Source organism: Pleurodeles waltl, chromosome 7 (genome assembly GCF_031143425.1).
Source record: "Pleurodeles waltl isolate 20211129_DDA chromosome 7, aPleWal1.hap1.20221129, whole genome shotgun sequence".
Classification (NCBI taxonomy): Eukaryota; Metazoa; Chordata; class Amphibia; order Caudata; family Salamandridae; genus Pleurodeles; species Pleurodeles waltl.
This window is the reverse complement of record NC_090446.1, coordinates 828,603,145-828,627,126: the sequence shown is the minus strand read 5'-3', so window position 1 is coordinate 828,627,126 and position 23,982 is coordinate 828,603,145. Positions and strand designations below refer to the sequence as shown.

At 41.3% G+C, this 23,982-nt stretch overlaps 1 long non-coding RNA gene across 1 annotated transcript in view; it reads left to right on the top strand.

Annotated features, from left to right (window-relative positions):
- Positions 1-5,293: 5,293 nt before the first annotated feature.
- The window catches only part of LOC138245623 (uncharacterized), a 35,147-nt gene continuing 16,458 nt past the window's right edge, over positions 5,294-23,982 (top strand). The window contains exon 1 of the long non-coding RNA XR_011194153.1: positions 5,294-5,416. This is a non-coding gene — a long non-coding RNA (uncharacterized lncRNA). The remainder of the gene's footprint in view (positions 5,417-23,982) is intronic.

Below are 23,982 nucleotides of genomic sequence, written 5' to 3'. Positions count from 1 at the left end.
CTCAGGCCTAGAGCCCATTATCCCAACCTCCATCTGTACAAAAGTGCAGAAGGGGGCCTGCACCCCTTTTTTTCTAAATTGCACCGCATCCAGTGCATGCACTGAAAGCCTCATGACAAGATGGACAATGTACTGGACTGTATCTTTGAAATGAGATCAATTTAATATGGCACCTCTGGATAGTAGTCCCAAAGGGACAAAGTTACAACCCATTTTGATATCTAGAGGTCAGTTATGAGGGATGACCTGCTGTATTACAGTTTGTGCATCAATTTACCACACGATTTCCCTCTTGCGCGAGGGTTTTCCCTGTGCAAGTTTTTGAAGGTGTAATCTGGTGAAATAATTTTGAGCGTACTAGTATCACAGAAATCATAAAACGGGGATTGAGCGCAAACACTGTTTTCACACAATTCCATCATTTTGAGATAGCACGTACGGCGTGACTAGCTCGGTAACTGTGATGTGAAGTGTCATCAAATCAAATCAAATCATTAACATTTATAAAGCGCGCTACTCACCCGTGCGGGTCTCAAGGCGCTAGGGGAAAGGGGGGGTTACTGCTGCTCGAATAGCCAGGTTTTTAGGAGTCTCCGGAAAGCGGGGTGGTCCTGGGTGGTCCTGAGGCTGGTGGGGAGGGAGTTCCAGGTCTTGGCCGCCAGGAAGGAAAAAGATCTCCCACCCGCCGTGGAGCGGCGGATGTGAGGGACGGCAGCGAGTGCGAGACCAGAGGAACGGAGGAGGCGGGTGGGGACGTATAAGCTGAGGCGTCGGTTGAGGTTTTCCGGTCCCTTGTTGTGGAAGGCTTTGTGTGCGTGGGTGAGAAGTCGAAAGGTGATCCTTTTGCTGACTGGGAGCCAATGCAGGTGTCTCAGGTGTGCGGAGATGTGGCTTTTGCGGGGTACGTCGAGGATGAGGCGTGCCGATGCGTTTTGAATGCGTTGCAGGTGATTTTGAAGTTTGGCTGCTGCTGAAAGAGTACAGATTAGAAAGACGGGGCCATATTTATACTTTTTGACGCAAAACTGCGCTAACGCAGTTTTGCGTCAAAAAAATATGCGCCGGCTAACGCCATTCTGAAGCACCATGCGGGCGCTGTATTTATTCAATGACGTTAGCCGGTGTTAGCCGGCGGAGCTGCCTGGTGTCCGTGAAAAAAAATGACGTACACCAGGCAGCGCCGGCGTAGGGGAAAATGGAGCTTGGGCGCCAAAAAATGGGGCAAGTCAGGCTTAGGCAAAATTTTCGCCTCAACCCGATTTGCGCCATTTTTTTTTTACTCCCAACCCCCATTGAAATGACTCCTGTCTTAGCAAAGACAGGAGTCATGCCCCCTTGCCCAATGGCCATGCCCAGGGGACTTATGTCCCCTGGGCATGGTCATTGGGCATAGTGGCATGTAGGGGGGCACAAATCAGGCCCCCCTATGCCACAAAAAAAAAAGAAAATATTACTTACCTGAACTTACCTTATGTTCCCTGGAATGGGTCCCTCCATCCTTAGGCATCCTCCTGGGGTGGGCAAGGGTGACAGGGGGTGTCCCTGGGGGCATGGGAGGGCACCTCTGGGCTCCTTCTGAGCCCACAGGTCCCTTAACGCCTGCCCTGACCAGATGCTAAAAAACGACGCAAAAGCGGCTGGACGTCATTTTTTTTGACCCGCCCACTCCCGGGCGTGATTTTTGCCCGGGAGTGTAAATACGGCGCACATGCCTCGGAGTCAATTTTTTAGACGGGAACGCCTACCTTGCATATCATTAACGCAAAGTAGGGGTTCACGCTAAAAAGTGACGCAAACTCCATGGACTTTGGCGCTAGACGCGTCTAACGGCAGAGTATAAATATGGAGTTAGTTTTGCGTCGAATTTGCGTAAAAAAATACGACGCAAATCCGGCGCAAACGGAGTATAAATATGCCCCACGGTGTTTTAACCACTGCTCTCTTTTTCTGAGCTGTTCTTTTTGCAACTCATGAACTTGCTTGTCTATTTACTGAGTCAGCATAAGCTCTATTGACAGGGTGAGTTCAGCAAATGATATGCCCTTTCTGCATCTGCAAGCAAGCAAGGAACCTGGTCATGATATGGCCCCAGTGCCATATAGACATCATCAATCTTACGTTTAAAAAAACACATGAAGCATTGATAAAAAATAACATACACCTGTTTTTTCTGAACCACGGATGTTGCACTTTTGCTGTTGTGGAAAAGGACAGATTAATTTATTGGATTTAGGGACTTCTAGGGAAGGACTTTGGTTTTTGGAATTTTAACATTTACACTTTGTTAGAATTTTAAAATGAATTACATCTCTCTGTCCATTTTGCTGAACATCAATTTTAATACATTTAAGCCTGTACAAACAAATGAAGTCTTGGAGTAAAGCACAAACATGGAAGAATATCACATGAAACACAATAAACCATGAATTTATAGACCTTTGAAGCTTATTAACACGCACCTTGCACCGGCATTGCATCCCTTTTTTGTGGCTGCAGTGACGCAAGCAGTCATCTACACTGCACCACATTTACAAACTGGCACAATAGGACCAGTTTGTAGAGCCCTGTGTGGCACAGTCAGGGGTGCAGGGTGGGTGTTCCCACATCAAAAGCCATGCAGCACTGATACAGTGAAATTTGCTACATTTCACTGTGCTATTCTGCACATTCACAGTGTCACTTTTTTAATGCCTGCTCAGAACAGGCGATAAAGTGATTCTGAGCTTTTTAACATGGGGCTCTCCTTGCATTGCTGGAGTAGCATCAGATTACCAACACTACTCCAGCACTGCGCCACTCTTGCCTAACAGATGCACCAGAATTCCTGTTGCATCTGTGGAAATGTATGTCATGGCGCGCTGTATCATAAATACAGCACTATCGTGGCATCGTAAGGGGTTTGAGACTGGCCGATGCACCAGTTTCTAGTAGATGAGGCCCTGTATTTAGAGTAGGGGCTCAGACAGATGGGAGGAGACTAAGGCATGTTGCATAGACACTACCAAAAAAAAATGAACAAGAAGGTAAGATTTTTAATGGTTGTGAACTGAGCAGAGAATGCTTTATTAATCATACATTCCCTCTACAAAAGGAACAACTTTCAATAAACCAAATAGAACATGTATCATAATTGGTCAACGATAAATCTAAAGAGATTGTAGAATGTGTTTCAAAAATTGCACTCTGTTGTACTATCAGTGAAACAATATATTTTAATTCTAATGTGTTTAAATCAAAAGTAATATTCCTATCTGTAGACTTATCTAACTTTTCTCATTACTGTCTACTTGGATGATCGAGGAGTGTAGATGGCTGGCGCTTGCAAGATCCATGTCAATAATATGTCCTTACCGTTGGTGCACTATTAAGACAGAAAATATGTGATCGATTCTAGCAGATCCATTACTTATTGAGACACTACGGTCTGGGTGCGAGAAGATCATGGAATACAGCACTGCTAAGCCTGGAAATCAGTGAAAAGTGAGCCAAGGAAACAAACCCGATTCTGTTTACTTTATTCATTTATTACAGATTATTTCAGATTATCAACTGTTTAAAAATATGCTTATAAAGGCATTGCATCCAATAAATACCATACAGTCAGTAAAAGAGAAAATCTATTTAAATCTTAGAAAAAAGATGAATAAATCAATTCTTAACTTTCCATTGTCTTCATCAAAAATTATTAAAACATAGTAATTACGTATAAAAAAAAAACACCATTTACTATTGGAATTTGTTAGAAATGGGGTTTCTGGTTGGTTAGGGTATGCACCTAAGCCAAGCAGAACCCACATACTCTAGTCAGTGTGAGAGAGTTACACACCCAAGATAACCCCTGTTCACCCCCTTGGTTGCTTGGCATGAGCACTCTGGCCTATCCCAGAGGCAATGTGTAAAGCAATTGCAAAACAAACATGACACACTCCCCCCACCACAAAGGAAACACAACATCAAGTTATATAAAACTAACCTGTATTGTACACAACATTAGACCAAACATAAGATGTCAGTAATACCCTGCTACCCAAGCAGTTGTCATAACATTACACAGTACTGATACTCTGCAAAGGCCAGCAGTAGTCAAATAAAGCACAGAGTTGCTGGTTATCCTGCAACATAAGCAGTAATCAGGTTGTCAATATTACCATAAATGCACATCATAATAAGCACGTATTCACAACTGCCAAAACCTTGTCATGAATATTCATATGAGAACTATCTTGCATAAATGTAACATAAACTGCACATTCAAGGAAACATTCTCATGTGGCATAGGCGAAAAGACTCACCTGGCCCGGCAAGTGTGCTCGGCCACCCACACTAGGCGCCACAACAAGAAATTATGCTGCCAAAATGGGGATGTCCGTGTCCCAATCTCAGAGCTTCCGCGCTCCAGTTTCTGCACTTTCAGCAATGCTGGGTTAGTTTTGGCAGGGCCAGGGACCTCTATTGAGGGTCACCACCTGCGCTGATATGGCTGATCCAACAACCAGTGGGGAGAGCCAGCGGGAACAGGAACCTTTGATGAGGTTGCCTCCTAGCCTGCAACCCACAAAAACACAACCAGTTAACGTGCGTATTTTGCAACATAGGTCTAGGATTGGATGTGAAGTACGGAGCACACCACTGGTTGACTATTACATGGAAAAAGGGCATAAAGATGAAGACATAAATTGGTCAATCCTTTATGTGGTAGAAACATGCAAACAATAAATGAGTGTACTTCTACTCTAGCTAGAATGGAGGCAAGGTTAATTGAAAAACATGGTACGGCCAGAAGAGGGTTGAATGACCTTGATGAGATGTGGGCATTATTAAAAACTAACAACTGAAAATGCTAGGATTTACCTTTTCCTTTGCTTGATTTCTTTTAAATTAGTCCACTGTAATTGTGGTGTGCCAGTTTATATAGTCTCCCTTTTTGCCATCAATTTCCCTTTGCCACCTTTTTATAGTTGGGAGAGAGGCAAAATGACAAAACGAGATGTGGGCACTAATCAGTCATTAAGGATTAAGTATACGGAAATATCAGAAGCTGCTCTCGTTCAATTTTTTCTCTATTTAATTTGTTTTGACTTTTTTTCTGGTTTATAGAGATCACTTTTAATTTGTTTTTACCCATTTCCTATATTTGGAATAGAGGTAAAGCAATAAGACTTGAGTGTTGAAAGCGTTGGCTTCTAGGAATGACAGTCAAGAAATGTTAAGATGGCCGCTATGGTAACCACAAGCGAGATCGGCAAATGAACGGAAGTGCTCCGTCTTCCGTTTCCCTCTCTCCTCATGTCAGATATAATTGGCTCCGGCAGCGGCAGCTGTATTGCACGCATGGAGCTAACTACAGATTACTTGCACGAATGAGCCGTACAATTTGGTTGAAGAATGAATACAGTACACAGGGAGAAAATTGAGGGTAAGTAGACAACAAGTGTCACTGATTTTGTAAATACAGCATGAATTGAGATTGGAACATTAAGATTTTCTGAATATTTTCATGATGCTTTTAGAAAAAGAAAAATCATTCAAAGAAACAACGATTACTGTCAGTTAAAGTTCCAAAAGAATGAACTTTACACTTAAAGGATAAGGTTAACCACTTTTGTTTACATGGGCCAAATAATAACAAAATAAGGAAGAGTATAAGAACAGTCTGGTATACTAAAGAGGTGTGTTGGCAAACACTTAGAAGTAATTGTTATGGGCCTTAATGCATGCATGTATTGAAGTGGCTTATGTACTAAGAACGCGCAGTTTTGAAGTCAAATGTAAACTAAATGAGCATGTTTTGAGAGACATGTCACGTTTCTTTTGGGTGCTTCTGATTGATGAGTACATGTTTTTGTGTCTGGACATATGGGGAAGGATGGCAAACACATGGTGTAGATAAAATGGTGAACAGGGTTTGTTAGCAGCCCTGGAGGCAATGATTGCTACATGATTTCTGATTAGTGAGTAATATATTGTAAATATAGGCACTGTTGTTGATGTCCTGAGGAGGCCAGAAGTTTAAAGGCCGAAACGCGTTGACTATACTCTTAAGGAATGTTTTGGGAATTATGGAATAATGAGACAATGAAAATGGGACTGTATTGTATATAAACACCAGGAACAAAGAACCTAGGAAAGATGATACTAAACCTCATTACCTCATATTATAATACTGCTTGCCGGGAAAAGGCAGCTTACAATATGAACGTTTTCAGTGCAAAAACTCTTCTTTTTTTAATATTGTTTTAGTATTTTGTATGTGAAGTGTTATAGGTTTTTCAATTTTGCATGGTTAATTGCTTTTTTATGTTTTGATTGTGATGTAGTCATGTATATAGTGTTGTTATGTTTTTAATTTTGTTCATGAGAGAGAGACAAAGAGAGACAAAAACTAATAAATAATTGGAACGGTAAAGATATTAATTGTTTTCAGTGATTAATTGATTTTTTCACTTTGAATAAATATATATATATATATTACCATGACCAAGACCATGAGGGTCGAAACGCGTTGGTGTTATTTTGTTTGGGGTCCTGACAAGAAATAAAAGTCATCTGCTGTAAATCCTGTGAGTGCCGCAATTTTGACTTAATTGTCAAACTGGTGTGAAATATATATATATATATATATATATATACATATATATATATATTTTTTTTTTTCCCCTCTGTATATTTGTATGTTGGATTGAGATTTGGCCCTAATACAGTGGGGTTATAAGGGCTTCCCCTAATTTGTATATATACTAATGATACAACATAACATGTGGCTAGGTGACCATGAAGTTTTGAATATTTAGTTCACTCTGCAATGTACATAGACTCTAGAAGGTGTGGTGTGGGGTGCTGCAACACCCCCATAATACCAGTGTTGGATTTTAGAAGATGAATGAGAAATAAAAATGCTTGTAAATTTGATTTTATCTTGTCACATTAGCTGCTTTAAAAGGCAGAGGTCAAATGTCAGTCAGTCTTCTGACAACTTGGAGATGGCTGTTTACTTTGCTTTGACTGTAAAGAGAGTTGAAGTGGGAGAAATATTGCTTTCCGCCTGCATAATTGGCAGAATTTTGGCTATTCAACATTACTCTTTAATGTGGAGTCCTGGGCAAATTTTACCAATCGCTTCTTAAGAGAATTTTTCTCTAGTGAGGCTCAAGAAAATATGAGCTAGTGAGCGGAAGTGAAATTTGGTGCTTCCTGGCGTGATTTTCTAACGAAGATGGGCACTTGTGTTCGCGGACGACCATGGTCAGACGGCTGCCATTCGAGTACATTTGTGGTGGCTGGAGTACATTTTCTACTCAAGCAGCAGCAAAATCAACTAGAATGGCCATGCACCCTTGCGCAGTGCATGGTGCTGTTCTTTCTGATTTCAGCGCTGTGTGGGCTATCAGCACTAAATTGCAGCGAGAGGAGCACAAGTTCTCTATTCTCCACACTTTGGCAGAATCCCATGGAATCTCACAGAGTTTTTAGGTAATTTCTATCCACCCAAAAAAGACTGAGGATTTTGTAAGTCAACTGTTACAATTTTGCTGGTACACAGGAAGTGTGAATGGAAAGGCTGTAGGATGTCATTTGTTCCTAACACGCAACACAATTAAATACATGTAAATGTTTCTATGCCAGTATTTTAAAATACATCAGCAGAAAGGAAAGCACAACTGATGCACATTTTTAATTCTTGAGTGTAAAGGAAAGAAAAATTTTAATAGGATCAAAACAAATCAAGACAATTTAGTTGGTGATGTGCAAATGACTATTCACTGCAACTAGTTTTTCACAGATCATTGTGCGCTACACCGTTTTATCAGTAAAATTAAACATTTTTGCAAATTGATTGCCAGTTCAATAGAAAACGGTCTATTTGTAATTGATAGTGCCTATCCACACAATGCCTTAGTAGTATATTTGTGACAGTGTGCTCCACAATGCACCACTAGCTGTATACTACATCCTTATCTCTGTCTTGCTCAATGGGTGTGGCGAATTTGATACACTTATTCTTTCCGTGATACTTGAATTTTCCACAATCTCTATGATTTCAATGATGTAGCATTGATGGCGGCACCCCCACTCTGTAAATGAATCCAGCACCACTGGGAATGTACCTTGCTATTTATGTTCAGAATGTGCACTTCAAAATCAAAATGTTTTTCTGAGCAACATATCCACCCCACACAACCTCGATAAGCTCGACGTATCTACCTGTCAACTGGGTTTTGTAAAAGGAGTGTAAGTTTTCGTTTTAAATAGCGAGTTGGCTTCAGAATCATTAAGAAAACCACCTGACTACCCAACATTACCTAGCTATCGGTAAACATTTTATTGGGGAGTTTAAACATTTGTACATTACATTTACATGTATAGTTTAAATCCTAAAGTGTGATGCGTGTGCATCAACTATTAGGTAATTATAAGAAAGAACTCAAAGTATATCTTCCATAATCCATTTGACAAATATTGTATTTGCATAAAATAAAGCCAAATGCAACCTGACGCATACTCCTCTCTCTTCTCTCTAGATCTGCGCCCTTCACTTACAAAATTCAGGGAAAAAACAACAGAAATCATAAATAGAAAGGGAAGTTAAAGGGCTTCTCACTGTATCTGTAAGCCACAACAAGAAACTTTAGCTGAGATTTGTGTGGCATGCTCATACAGTGAGATAGAATGCACAGTCATAATGAGAAAACCCCTTCTGGTTTCTGAAAGCAAATATTATCTGCCCAAATGGACATCTATGAAAAAAAGTTTTTCGTAGATGAGGCACCTCCGTGGAACAGGAAAAAGAGAATAGGTGGTCTTGCTGTTTCCCCTCTCTATGTATTGAATCAGCGAGGCCATAATCTTTAGATTGTAGAACAGTTTACTAGATCATGACAAGAAATGAACGAGTAAAAAAAGTCCAACAAAGGTTGAAGTGAGAATATTTTAGAAAAAAATAATTACAAAAATAAGGACTGATAATAATAACAGGTGCCATACTATACTTTGACCCACCCCCTCCTTGTGGGGATGGAGTATTCAGTTGCTTAAATGTATTCCCAATACAGTCAGACTTGCACTATAGCGTCTTCGAAATAACTCAGTGTTTATTAGCCTGCTCTTAAAAGATTCATGCTTGTACGATTTTCAATCTGCCTGAGCATTGCGTTGTTCCGAATAAACTCTTGGGGGCATATTTATACTCAGTTTGCGCCGAAATTGCGTCGTTTTTTTTGACGCAATTTCGACGCAAAACTAACTCCATATTTATACTTTGGCGTTAGACGCGTCTAGCGCCAAAGTTCATGGAGTTAGCGTCATTTTTTTGCGTGAATACCTTCCTTGCGTTAATGATATGCAAGGTAGGCATTCCCGTCTTAAAAAATGACTGCGATGCATATGCGTCGTATTTATACTCCCGGGCAAAAATGACGCCCGGGAGTGGGCGGGTCTAAAAAACCCGCATTTGCGCCGGATTTTAGCGCCTGGGTCAGGGCAGGCGTTAAGGGACCTGTGGGCTTAGAATGAGCCCAGAGGTGCCCTCCCAAGCCCTCAGGGACACCCCCTGCCACCCTTGCCCACCCCAGGAGGACACCCAAGGATGGAGGGACCCACCCCAGGGACATTAAGGTAAGTCCAGGTAAGTATCTTTTTTTATTTTTTGTTGTGGCATAGGGGGGCCTGATTTGTGCCCCCCTACATGCCTCTATGCCCAATGACCATGCCCAGGGGACAGAGGTCCCCTGGGCATGGCCATTGGGCAAGGGGGCATGACTCCTGTCTTTGCTAAGACAGGAGTCATTTCAATGGGGGATGGGCGTCGTAAAAAAATGGCGCAAATCGGGTTGTGGCGAATTTTTTGCCTCAGCCTGACTTGCACCATTTCTGGACGCCCATACGCCATTTTCCCCCTACGCCGGCGCTGCCTGGTGTACGTCGTTTTTTTTAACGCACACCAGACAGCGCCGGCGGCTAACACCGGCTAACGTCATTCAATAAATACGGCGCCCGCATGGCGCTTCAGAATGGCGTTAGCCGGCGCTAATTTTTTTGACGCAAAACTGCGTTGGCGCAGTTTTGCGTCAAAAAGTATAAATATGGGCCTTGGTATTATTGGTGGTCGGTTTGTACAGGGGATATAGCACTCCTTTAGCAAAGCTTTTAATATGTGGGAGCATCCACTGTAACTTGTTTCTTCTCAGACTGCAAATCGTAGATAATGGTTCCTTTTCTGAAAAGTAAGAGCGGAAAGGTGCAAATTGTTATCTGATAACCTAAAATGTTAAAAGGCCTCAGACTCTAGGCATGTTGAGGTTATTTTGACAGAGAATTATTCACTTTGACAAGCATTATGTTTGGACGCTTATTTTTGCACTGTAACACATATCCATCTATCTTCTTACTGAAGGAAAGCATCAATTTATTTCTGGCAGGTCACACCCATGTATTTAACCTGCTATTTGTCTGACTCTGGCACTTCAAAGCCGATTGCACTGCAGCAGCCTCAGTGCCAAAGCAAATGCATCCCCTATGTGTTTCTTTCTCTGTCACCTCCATTTCTTAATACTCTGAACACTATCCATGGAGGACTGCTTATGTAGTTCCACATTCGTTACCCCCCCCATCGAAGTCACGATCTAGTCACCGGCTTCTTAATCTTCATAGAAAGATCCACTCTGAAGGCTTGGCTTTCTGCATGTGAGCTAAGATACCATTCTTAGTGGATTGGGAATCCCTACCTAAACGGACCACACTTGAGAAGTCGGATATGTCATTTTAGATTGCAGAGTCTTTTCGGGGGAACAGCAACAACGTCGAGCACAGAGAGGGGGCAGATTTTATTGTGTAAAAAAATTGAGTGCTCGAGCCCAATGTTTTCTTCTGATGAGCCTGTCACCGTTGTTGTCAATTGTCAGAGTTAGTTTACCAAATTGGCTTAGTATTGATTGAATTGTATACTTTTTGTTCATCATCTTACACATACCGTTTCTTTATTTTATGCTTAGCTAATATTTTTCGTCCTGGTTTTCTCTTTTCTACATATGAGTAAGTGGATTATTAGTTGGAGAGGATGTGAGTCCTTATCAGTAATAATGTCACAATTTACAGAGCAGACAGGCTTACCTTAGGGTAAATGTGTGAAGCATGTACCAGTGCATGTATCAGAAACAAAGAAAACAAAACACAATAAAAGTCCCACTCAAATGTATAAAATAAAGTGTAATGAACACCAAAATAACAAACATTGTATGGAGGGAACTAGAGATATGATTTTCGGAGGTTTTATGTAAAAAAACAATCATAGATTTCTGGTTGCACTAGAAGGGGTTTAAGTCAAAAGTTAAGGCTGACAGCAAGCTACTGTTGGTTGAGTACAGGGAATAGGTTCATCCCGGTAGAAGGTTTATTTTCTAACTTAGAATATTTTCTGGATAAAGGTCTTTTTGATGGTTGTTGACGGGTCAGACTGCAGGCTGGATCAAAGAATTGCCCGACGATGGTGGCATGGAGAAGCAGGAGTCCTCTGTGTGAGCCTTGGTACCATCAGGAAACTTGGTGCACTCAGCGTTAATGCTAGAAATGCTTAGAGTGGGCGTATGCTGGACTCTGTGTCTAGGAAGGTCTTGTCTGTAGTCTGATGCTGTTCGGCAGTCACCTCAGTAAACATGGGCTGCTTTCAAACTTAGAAACCTTTCTGGAAGTTTATTTCTCCATAGCATGGAAACTGGCAGGTTGAATCTGACAGGGAATTCGATGCCAGTTGCTGAAGCTTCAATGTCGACCCCAGTCTTCATTTATTCTCTAGGGGAAAAGTTCTGAAAAATGTTCTAAGTGGAGGCACTTACGCACCAGACAAGGGTCCAGGGCCTTGTAGCCATCACTTGTGGTTTAGACATTACTCTTCCATAGGCAACCAGCAAATCCAAATGGAACTGATCAGCTGGACTCTTAGAATATCTAGGCTTCTTGCAGCTTCTGTGGCCTTTTAGTTTAACAGAAGGTCAGCTAATTGAACCTTGAAGCCTACTTTTTTGCCTTTAGTACAAGTGGGAGCAGGTTCAGTCCTTGGGATTTCATTCCACTGGTTCAAATGCAAGTGCTCATCCACAGGTACAAGTGTGTTTGGAAGAAGGTATCCAGGGGTGCCACATTGATGTCTGGCACTAGCTTGTGGGAGGAGGAAACTCTGTGATCAATAGGGAAAAGTTCCCAGGAGCAGCCCTACCCACTCTGAAATCATTTTCTGGGGGGGAGGGGAGGCACTTAACACTCTCACAGAGCACTACTCTGCCAAAGTTTAAGACTGCAAAACTTTTCATCCCCTTGGAAGAACCTTAGGCACAACCTGGGCTGAGTCTAGGGAAATAAGAAATTCCCTTGCAAAATAGTTTGGAAACAGGTTTTACCCTAATGGGGATTGAGGCCATCCTGACTAGCTCGACAATGGAAACAGATGGCCTAGGTGTGAGTTCCATCTGCCTGTGAGAGGGATGCCCCTTTTAAGCTTGTGCAGTTGGTGGGCACATCCACCAGGACATCCTTTTACAAGGAGATCACAACTCCTCCGGCCGAAAGCCCCTTGGTTCCCTTTCTTGGGAGCCCTTTACATCTTCTTGCAGGTGACCAGCCGGCTGTCAGGTAATAGTTGGAGATTTTCTCTGAAAAGTCTACTATAGGTTTTAATCTGAAAAACAATCACTTTCTAAAGTCACTATTTCTGACATATTTAGACAAAATTTTATTTTAGCAGTAATTTGGATTTTGTTTAACTGGGAAAATGAGTGTTTGAAATATTTCTTCTATCTATGGTAAATCTGAGATTAGCGGAAGAAAAGTAACCCAGGGTTTTCTATGGATCATCCAGTCTTGCTACAATTAAAACTGTGTTTGGGCCTTTTTCACTGTAAGGGCATGTAAAAACAATAAACACATATATACCATTCACTTTGCCTCGGGCCTGGCAAAGCCTACTTTAGGGGCAACTTATTATTATTTAAAGACAGGTGTTGGCCTGTCGAAAGGGTGATTTCAACAGGTTGAAATGGCACTTTTAAAACTACTCACCTAGGATGTTGTGGCAGGGCTATTGTCATGTTTTACTTGGTCACTTTAGTGGAGGCACAGTAACTGCTGCAGTCTACTAGTACAATTTAACACACAGGCCCTGGGAATAACTGGTACTATGTCTGGGGGACTTATAGGCAAGTAAAACATATCTATCAGTGATTGTAACCACTTAATCAAGCTTTTAGGGGTCGAGGCACATGCACTGGCACCTTGTTAGCAGGGTCCTATTGTACAGAGACCAAAAACCAACAGCATCAGTCTAAAATAAATGGGGTGTTAATGCAAAAAGAGGCATTTTTCTACACTCCTTAACTGTCTTTTGTTCTGGGTTAAAGTCTGATGATGAAAAATCTGCCACCACAAGCAGAAAGTAAGCAGTGATTGTAAAACATTGGTAAACATTTAATTACAACTTTCAATAAAATAGTTTGGGCATTGCAGCCTTGATAATATATTGCTTCTGATTTTGAGACTAGATAGCAAGTAGAGATCAATGAGAATATGGAATCCAACCTTATTTTAGAGTTTGTTTTGTGTTTATTCAGCTCTACATAGAATAACTTGCTTGAGTTTATGGCATCAAGGTATGATGGTTGAAATAAATGTATCCTAAAGAGAGATGTTCACAAAAATATGTCAGTTGAGATTAGTGTGTCATTGTAAAGAACTGCATTCAAGCTAGTTATGTTGGGACAATCTCTGTTTGAATAAGTGTCAATCAATCGATCAGTATTTGTAAAGCATGGCTACTCACCCATGAGGATCTCAGTAGTGTTACTTTCGAAAACACTGAACCAATTGTAAGATTGAAGCATCATGTTTATTGGCCACAGTCACCACAGACTCCAACCTCCAACTGACTCACTCACTCTGGTTTCGTCATTTCAGATAAGTGGAACCTTGTATGTGGAATACTGAGCGAAGATCCATGATACATCAGAACAACATTTCCCTTCCTATATACAAATTGAATATGGGAGTGAAAATAACTTTTTATTATTAAACAATAAAAACTTTTGATGAAATATGAACATGTTTCAAAATACTAAAAATGAGATCCATTTATAAGTTTAAAGTAAATGTTGACATTACATTTAAAAATGTATATATTAAAAATATTGCAGTACATAACTAAAGAAAGAACATAAAGTAAACATACATATCAATTCATCATAGTATTTCATTGGTTTAGTTATCATACGTTTACTTTTGCCTGGTGAAGCCTATTTTCCCACCGGGATTGGGCTTGTGTATAAAATGCTCAGACTGACTTTTAGTTTTATCACATGAACCACTAAAATTCGAAACCTTTCACCTTCTGCTTTTGTTCCACCATTCAGGTTTTTTTATTCGGTTAGCATTTTTTGAGGCAGCATCTACCCTCTCAGGCATTCTGAATTAGGATTTCCATTTGGTAACGTGTCCAGTCTCTCACTGGTACCCAATCCCCTATCTTAATATAACATCTGATTTTTTTGACAGAGATTATGTCTGATGTTAAATCAGCTCTCTTTTTTCTTTTGAGCAGCTTTAACTGTGGGCCGCATATTCTTGTCTGCAGAAAATGCATGACTAGTTTTAATCTGAAAATGTCTTAACCACCCAGGACACAATTTCGATTTGGGTGCACATCCTCTCATAATTTCAAATTGAGATATTCCAGGAACACCATTGAGGCTGGTACGGTGAGACCATAACACACTATCTACCGCCTCAACTACCTCTTGTTTTGGACAGCTCATTGAATACAGTCCATTAATGTATGTATATTTTTTTTGACCAGTCCAATTGCCTGTGGGTGATACAGTGCAATGCATTTATATTTATTGCCTTCCAAAAACTCCCTCATTTCTTTTGAAAACTCCATTGTCAGATATCATTTATTTTAGAAACCCTTCTTTCAAAAGCAATTGACTCAATTATTTCATGACTACAGCAGTGTTAGGTTCCTCCATGAAATCTACCTCCCACCATTTACTATAATAGACCATCATCACCATAGCATATTTACATTTTATGGTTACATTTTGAATGATCCAATGAAATCTATAGCCAGTTTCACGCATGGACCTTCAGTTAGAATACAAGGTTACAAAGGTACTGATTCAGTTTTCATTTCCTTGTCACTTGTGGCACATATCATACAAGTCTTTACTTTAGCAATGATTTTTATGTCCATACCTGGCCATCAATAAACATTTCTGATTTTTCGTTTGGTAATCGTCTGGCCCAAATGCCTTTCATGATCATAGTCTATTATCTTGTCTCTCAAACCACTTGTGGGAACTAATTCCTCGCTTCACATCAGCATCCCATTCATCTCAACTGACAGTTCATCAGCAACTTTTAAATAAGACTAAATAGTAACAGGTAGCACATTTTCCTTAGGGCACCCTTGCTTGATATATTCTTTTACGATTGTGAAATTCTCATCATTCAACATTTTATCCATCCAATCATCCACCATAAAAACAAAACATTTCCCTGACACAAATCAATCACTGCTAGAAAACATTCTTCATACTCCTCATCACCATTTATGCAGTCTACCAAACTAATACTTGGGGAACGTGATAGATAATCAGCCCTTGTATTTTTTCCTCCATGCGTGTAGTCGATGCTAAAATTATATTGCAATTTTTTTTAACATAATCGTGCCACCTGAAGTGTGTGATCTTTAGTCACCGACCCACCAAGTATGTTTACTAAATACTTCTGATCAGTTTTAAGTGTGAATTTTCTCCCCCAAGTAAAACACTTAAGTCTTTCCACCGCCCAACAACAAGTCAACAGTGCTTTTTTCATGATACAGAATATTTTTTCATTTTCGTTCAAGGATCTGGATGCGAAGCCCACTGTAGATTCATTTTCACTTTCATTTTTGTGAACTAGCGTGGCACCCAGACCCTCCTTATTTGTATTCACTGTAATGATTAATTCTTTGTTAGGATAAAAAAGGCAAGTAATTTAGCCAATACTATGTCATTTTTCAAAGCATTAAATTCATTCTGACCCTCATTGGACCATACATATCCTTGCTTTTTCTTGAGAGGATCCCTCAAATGTACAGTTATAGCCCAAAACATGTCTATGAATGTGGCATAAAATTCACACAATCCAAGAAAAGATGCAACTTGTTTTTTGTTCATTGGACCAGGAACACAAGTGATGGCTTCTACCAAACCTGGTCTGGGTTCAACACCTTTCTGAGCAATTACATGCCCTAAGTTTCAATATTTTCTTTAGCTAATTCACATTTTTGACATTTGCAATGATACTATATTTTGTTAACCTTTTCAATGCTCTGTGCATAGTTCTATCATTACTTTTTAACATTCTCTCCTGCTACAAGAATATTGTCTAGGAATGTAATCACTATCTTGATATCCTTCAACACCTCCTCTAATATCTTTCAACACCTCCTGTAATACACGTTAGAATACTGAGACAGCAGATGTTAAACCAAAAGTCATCCTCCTGAATTGGAAAGTACCCACAGGAGACATGAACAGAATTCATCATCATCCTCATTCCAGAGTCAATTAAAAGCCTTCCTTCTTTGCCATCAACTATGTTTTCATAGGTGTCAACACAATCAGCCTCACCACACTAGACAACTAATACAACATCTTTATTCTCATAGAAATCATCTTCGGATCTATCACTTTGTCTGATACTGCATTTAACTTATCTTTCTGCGACTAGCTCTTTCAACATTTGAAATTTTTTGCAGGACAAACAAGGCTGTTCATCGAATGACTGGGTTAACTGCATCTAAAGATATTCTTTTGAAGAAAATCCCTTTTTTGTTACCTTCGTTTTAGTTACTTAGTTACATTGACCCTCTAACTGCAGCCACCCTGTTTTGCTCCTTTCCTGTTAATTTAAACATGACTTTTGTGAAAGGTCTATATGTGAGAAAACAGGGCTGATTGCAGAGCCCCCCTAACTTTTTGCCCCCATTTCCCACTTTTTGCTGGTGTTTTCCTGACTCTGATGGTGCCCTGGGTACTGCTAACCAGTCCCGGGGCCTGTGCTCTGTATAAAATCAGTATGCAAATAAGGCTAAATATAAATGGCTAAGTCAACCTACCTATAAGTCTCTAGTATATGGTAGGGCATGTAGGTTTAGGGACCCTAGTATATGTGGTGCAACCATAGGTGCACTGCTGAGGTGCCCAGTGTCATTTTAAAGGCAGGCCTGCCTTGCTGGCTGCTTTTAAATTAAAGTTACAAGTAGTTCCAAAGTCTTAAACTACCTTATTTTTACATATACGTCACCCCATGTGCCCCTAGGGCTGGGTTCCATGTAAATATAAGCAGGGACCTTATAAAAATAGTTTTATAAGCCCTGGTGAGGTAAAACAGCCACATTTGTTTTTCCCTCATTGTAATGAATGGCCTCATTGGCTAGAAAGGGGAGACTTTATTTTAATTTTTAAAATCCCCTTAAGTAACAGATACCAGAAGTGTGGTATCAAATTAATTGTTATAATAAATTCCTCAACTTCCAGTGATTGGATTTAATATAACTTGTTCAGGTAATGAGTTTTAAACTTTACCTGAAAAGTTGCCAACTTCAGCCCTGCAGAGTTTTTGCTGTTGTGCTCTGATTGGCCAGCCTCTGGCAGCCTGGCATAGCTGCCTTGATGAGGTGTGAAGTGGCCTGGCTCAGCACAGAGAGATGTGCCTGGGGGAGGAGATCTCCCCTCAGCAGATGGGGAAGCAGCAACACTCTCACATCCTGCAAAACCAGACAATCAGGTGCCCCCTTGATTAGATTAGGAGAGGGCAGGAGAGGGGTGTGTTTAGGATTGTTAGCCAAACCAGTAGGTGGGCTTAGCTCGAAGTAACCTTCAAAAATCACTTTCAACCATGATGGATTTTTGAGGAATGTTGCTCCATGGGATTGATTTTTGTCACACTTCCATCACATGGGTAAGGACCCTGCCCCTGATTGGAGAACCAGGACCCCCCTGTTTTTCACCCAGGAACAAGGATAAAACTGGAAGACCTGCACTCACACCTCAGATCCCTATCAAATTCCAACAAGGAAGGACTACAGGAGAAGAAGGACTGTGCTGCTGGACCACTGACCTGCACTTGGACACTGCACTCTGGAGGACAGCACCAGCTGCACACTTGGGCTTCACCACTAAAGGACATTACTTGTCTTCTACTGCTTCAAGAAGGGACTCCCTATTTGCTGCAGGTACAAAGGAGCTGCCCAGAGTCCCCTGCATCAAGTCCTGCAAGCAGAGCCCAGCTGACCAGCGTCCAGTGGCCATTTGAAGATTCTGCCCAGGTGCATTCTGGGAATTGTAGTCCCAACTCCCAAGGAGCAACTCCGAGCTTCTGGAACCTTGAATCAAGTTGTGGACACTTCAATGACACAAAAAGGACCACTGGAAGAAGAGCCAGAAGTTTGGAGATGTTTGGAGCAACTCCATAAGTTGAAGAGGTAAATTGGGGGAGTTGTAGTCCCAGACCCCAAGAGGCACACCAGAGCCTCTGAACCCTTGGCTGGTGCTGTGGACCACTTTCCTGAATCAAACACTTCTGAAAGTAAGTGTGACAGTGTTACCTCGTGGGTGGCCTGAATTCTGTACTTTGCTCCTTTCCAGTGTGACCTTTTTCTTTTATTAACCCTTTGAGCACTAGTTGCTTCTATGCAACAGAAGGCATTAATTCTTTAAAAAATCATATCTCCGGTTCCCCTTATCTGATTTTATTAGTTTTGGTGTCATTTTAAAGCTAAAATATTGTCCTATTTTGATACATTGATTTTGAATTTTTAAACTGTTTTCTGTGTTTCATTTAATTACTGTTTTGTGATATTTGAATGCTTTACGCTTTGTCTCCTAAGTTAAGCCTTGTCGCTCATTGCCAAGCTACCAAGGGTTGAGATAGGTTTAATTTACTGAGACCTGACTGGACCTAAATGGAGGTTAGTGGCCTATTGCTAAGTGTAGGTACTTACCTGCCCTTACCAATAACCCATTTTCCAACACCATATTTTTAACTATATATACAGCTTCCATAAGTGTAGGATTTTCCAAGGTCCACTATTATTCTTGGAAATTTTTATCCCAACAATGTACCACTATTTGGTCTCTAATGAGTTGTGAACTAAAGTTACTGAAATCACATTCAGCGGTAAGTATAGGTAAATCAGAAAAATAACTATCTATTGATTCATCTCAATTCTGTTCTCTCATAAAAATAGGTGCCTATTTACTATTAAATTGGGTTGCCCATCAAATTGTTTTTCATGTTTTCATATCGCCAGTTGATATTCATCAATATCTTCATCTTCTTCAACAATCTCATTAGGGGGTAAACATGTAAATGGACTGACCTTCGAAACCCAGATATTGACCCTTAGGGCAACAGTGGCAATCTCACCACCGGGGACCTGTGATGAAGACCGCCATATTGCGATCACCATGTCCCACCCATTCTGTGGCATTACCGTGGCCTGCCGGGCTGGAGGTTTCCACCTCAAGCCTGGCGGGAGTCGAATACCCACTGAGATTATTTCGACTAAGGACACCGCTAGCATTTCCCTGGTAGTTTTATCGCCGCAAAAATGCTGGCGGAAAGGTATCCTCCAAACACCTATGCACATACACAGACACACCCCCGCTCACACACACAATCACAACATTCACCCCATAGACTTGGAAACATACTCATATACATCACACATGCACGCATACACTCTCCATGCCCCCACTCCCTCCTTTTAACTACATACATAAACAACCCCCACCCCACCACTCATCTTCACACAACCATATGTCCTGTACCCCAATTGTACCTCACTGCACACACACACACCATATACACATACAAACATACATGCACCTGCATGCATACACTCACTCACACCCCTGAACCCCTTACTCATTCACCCATGCACACCATCACCCCTCATCCACATGCATACACACATGCATCACCATCACCACATTTACAGGCAGACACACACACACGCATGCATGCACAAACACCCCACCTTCCTCCCCCGACATTCCTGACATGCATACACACACACCCATTCACACCCCCCACCCCATCCCCTTGTGGACAACACTTGTCTCGTCCGACCACGTGCTCCTCCGTGCGGGGGCTGGACCCAGCTCTGCCACTGCTGGCAGTGCCTCGGCACCAGAAAACTGCCACACGGAATTACTGGTCATAATTCTGTGGGCAGTCTTTTTCTGGCATGGCTGTGATGGCAGTGTAACTGCCTAAGCGCCACTAACCGCCACCACGAATGTCGCCAGATATCCGACCGCCAGCAGTGCGGATATGTGGTGACAGTCACAGCATGGTGGTCAAAAGACCGCCAGCACAGATGGTTTTCTGGCGGCCGCGGCTTCAGCGGTCTTCAGAAAAGACCGTCACAGTTGTAATGAGAGCCTTTGTTCTAATAGAAACTGTTCCCTTTCAGGATAATATCTAATAACCCCCAAATTCCGCAAAATATTTGGTAAATGCTCTGTACCAATTTTTCCATGGAATAGGTGGTTCACCAGGTGTCTGGAGAAAAGGAGGTTGAGCATTAGCACTTTGCATAATGATGTCCAAGTATGGACTAATCTATTTGTTTAATAAAAGAATAAAAAATGTTGTGCCTGTGAACAAGATAGCAAATATCATAAAAAGCTCAAAACTACCATTAAATAAGTCAAATGTTATAAAATAAATCAAGAGACTACCGTATTTATTTATCAGTTAAGATTAGCCTTAAATCACCAGTGACACACTTCATAAACTGTGTGCATGTGTGTCACAGTTGACAATATAAAAAATTTGGTAAAAAGTGATTAAATGTTTGTGTATCACAGTGTAAATTAAAACACTTTGTGACACACCGCTGGATGTGTGCATTTCATAGTGCAACTTCGAATGCAACATGCTGCTGATGTGTCCGCCGATTCCTAATACCATTAGACACCAAGGATTTCACTTTGGGGGGGGGTGTTGCCCACCCAGCAAATGGGCAATGTTTTCCCAAATAGTAGGTTTACCCCTGGTGGGCACGATAGTGCCCAATCGTGCACGGCCAGGGGCATAAAAAATGTTTAAAAAAACAACAAAAAAATGAAATTGACAGGGGGTCCTCCGTGATGAGCAGGGTGACCCCCTGTGGGGGAAATCATTTTTTTAACATCTGTATGGTTTCCCTGGGGGCAACTAAGGGAACCATACAGCTGTTAAAAAAATATATAGATCTCTCTATACATCTATCTATCTATGTAAATATATATAGATCTATATATAGATATATCTATGTAGATATTCGTATCTAGATATAGCTATGTAGATAGCTCTATCTATATATATGAGCAGTTTTGTCAACATGTGTGGTTTCCCTAGGGGCTGCAATCGGAAAACCACACCCACATATTAAAGTGATCTCTTTACATATATATAAATATCAAAGCAATGCACATACTTTAACTGATGCATTTCAACTGTAGCTTTTAGGCAGCAATAAAAAAAGTCAAGTAACTCTTCAGATTATGATTCTGCTAAAAAGGATCTGACTTTTGTCTAGTGGCAGTTTTGTGGCCATAAAGTAGCGCAGAAGGTTTATATGCCTACTGCAAGGATCAAATTTGTATTATATGTGAATAGCTGATTGGATTAGTAAAGCCAGCCATTGCCTGTACTATAATACAAATGAAATTAATGTGGCGGGGGCTATGGAGAGATGGAATGCACTTTTGCTGGGTGGTAGTGAGGGAATCGGAGGTAATGGGAGTGGGAGAACCAATTATAATTGTTAGACTGGGTGCTAGAGACGCTAAAGACTTTGACGATTAGTATGAGACAAAACAAAGTAATTGTGTGTCTTTTTTTAATGTCTTGAGATCATGCTGATTGAGGGAAGAAGTGAAGGTAAGGTGACCTCTACTGTTGCAGGTATCACACCCACCAACAATTTTGTGACTGTCTACATAGGCTAGTGTTTTAGAGCAACAGTTTAGCCAGTAGCAGAGATGGCGTTTTGTTGGATGACTGCTGCTCAAGCCCTAACCCTGACGTAGAATCAGAGACTGAGACATCAGATACTGGGACAGCATCTTAGGGATAGGGCAATGGTGCAGACTCTGGGAGTGATTGTTCAGTCGGAGGAGTCCCATTCAATATCTCCTCTTCCAGTGATTATGAGGGAGGTGATGAGGGCAGTCCTGCTGTCCCTTCGCAAGCACAGTCTGTGCAGTAAGACAATAGTGGGTTAGCCCAACCCAGAGAGCAGGTACATGCGGCAGCAAGCACAGAGAGAGTTCTTTCTTGGGAGCTTCCCAATTTAGTTCAGCCCCAAATTCCACTTCCCAAATCGTATTGTGCAGACATCAAAATTATCTATCACAAAACAACCTAGATTTATAAGGCAGACACCTGCGTTTTTGGTCCTGTGCTCTGCAGCCATTTAGGGAAACCTACCAAACCCTGATATTTCTGGAAACTAGACTTCTGGGGTAGTCCACACAGGTGTGACTTGTGTGGATTCCCCAAAGTTTTCTTACTCAGAACCCTGCAAATCAGAAATGTTGAATAAATACTCTTTTTTTTCTTGAATTTCTGTCACACAAACTACAGAAATATGCTGGGATCCACAAAATTCTTACAACCCAGTGTTTCCCCATCTGTCCTGTTAAGAACACTACCCCACTTGAGTGCCTGTACCTAGTGCCTACATCAGGAATGGATCCCCCCAGGGTCAACAGTTGCCCTCATGCAAAAATAAACATTGACCGTTGCGTGATCTATTCCTGACATGGGCTCTAGGCATACCCACACGAGAGAGGTTACATTTTTATCGGGAGACTTGCAGGAATACTGGATTCCAGTACTTTCTATCACCAAAATGTGAGGAAAAGGTGGGTTTTTTTTGCCAAATATTGAGGTTTACATAGGATTCTGGGTAACAGAACCTAGTGAGAGCACCACAAGTTATCCCATCCTGGGTTCCCCTAGTTTTGAAAAAATGAAGAGGTTTGGTAGGTTTTCCTAGGTAATGGCTGAGCTAGAGACCAAAATCCACAGCTAAGCACTTTCCAAAAAACACTTCAGTTTTCAATGTAAAAATTTGATGTGTCCATGTTGCGTTTTGTGGCGCTTCCTGTCACAGGTTACTACCAACACAAGTGAGGTACCATTTTTATAAGGAGACTTAAGGGAACACTGGGTTGAAGAAAGTTTGTGGCTCCTCTCAAACTGCAGAACTTTCCATCATGGAAATGTGAGGAAAAAGTGTTTTCTTTGCCACATTTTGAGGTTTGCAAATGATTTTGGGTAACAGAACCTGGTGAAAGCCTCACAAGTCACCCCAATATGAATTCCCCTAGATGTCTAGATTTAAAAAAAATGTATAGGTTTGCTAGGTTTCCCTAGGAACTTGCTGAGTTAGAGGCCATAGGCCACAGCTATGCACTTTGCAAAAAACAGGTTTGTTTTCTTTGGGAAAATGTGATGTGTCCATGTTGTGTTTTGGGACATTTCTTGTCGCGAGCACTAGGCCTACCCTCACAAATGAGGGACAATTTTAATCGGGAGACTTGGGGGAATGCTGGGTGGAAGGAAGATTGTGGCTCCTATCAGATTCCAGAACTTTGCAGCACCGAAATCTGAGGGAAAAGTGTTCTTTGCCAAATTTTGAGGTTTGCAATGGATTTTGGGTAATAGAACCTGGTGAGAGCCCCACAAGTCACACCATTCTAAATTCCCCTAGGTGTCTAGTTTAAAAAAATGCAAAGGGTTGGTAGGTTTCCCTAGATGCCGGCTGAGCTACAGGCCAAAGACCACAGCTAGGCACTTTCCAAAAAAGCACGTCAGATTTCAACATAAAAATGTGATATGTCCATGTTGCATTTCCTGTCGCGGGCAGTAGGCCTACCCATGTAAGTGAGTATCATT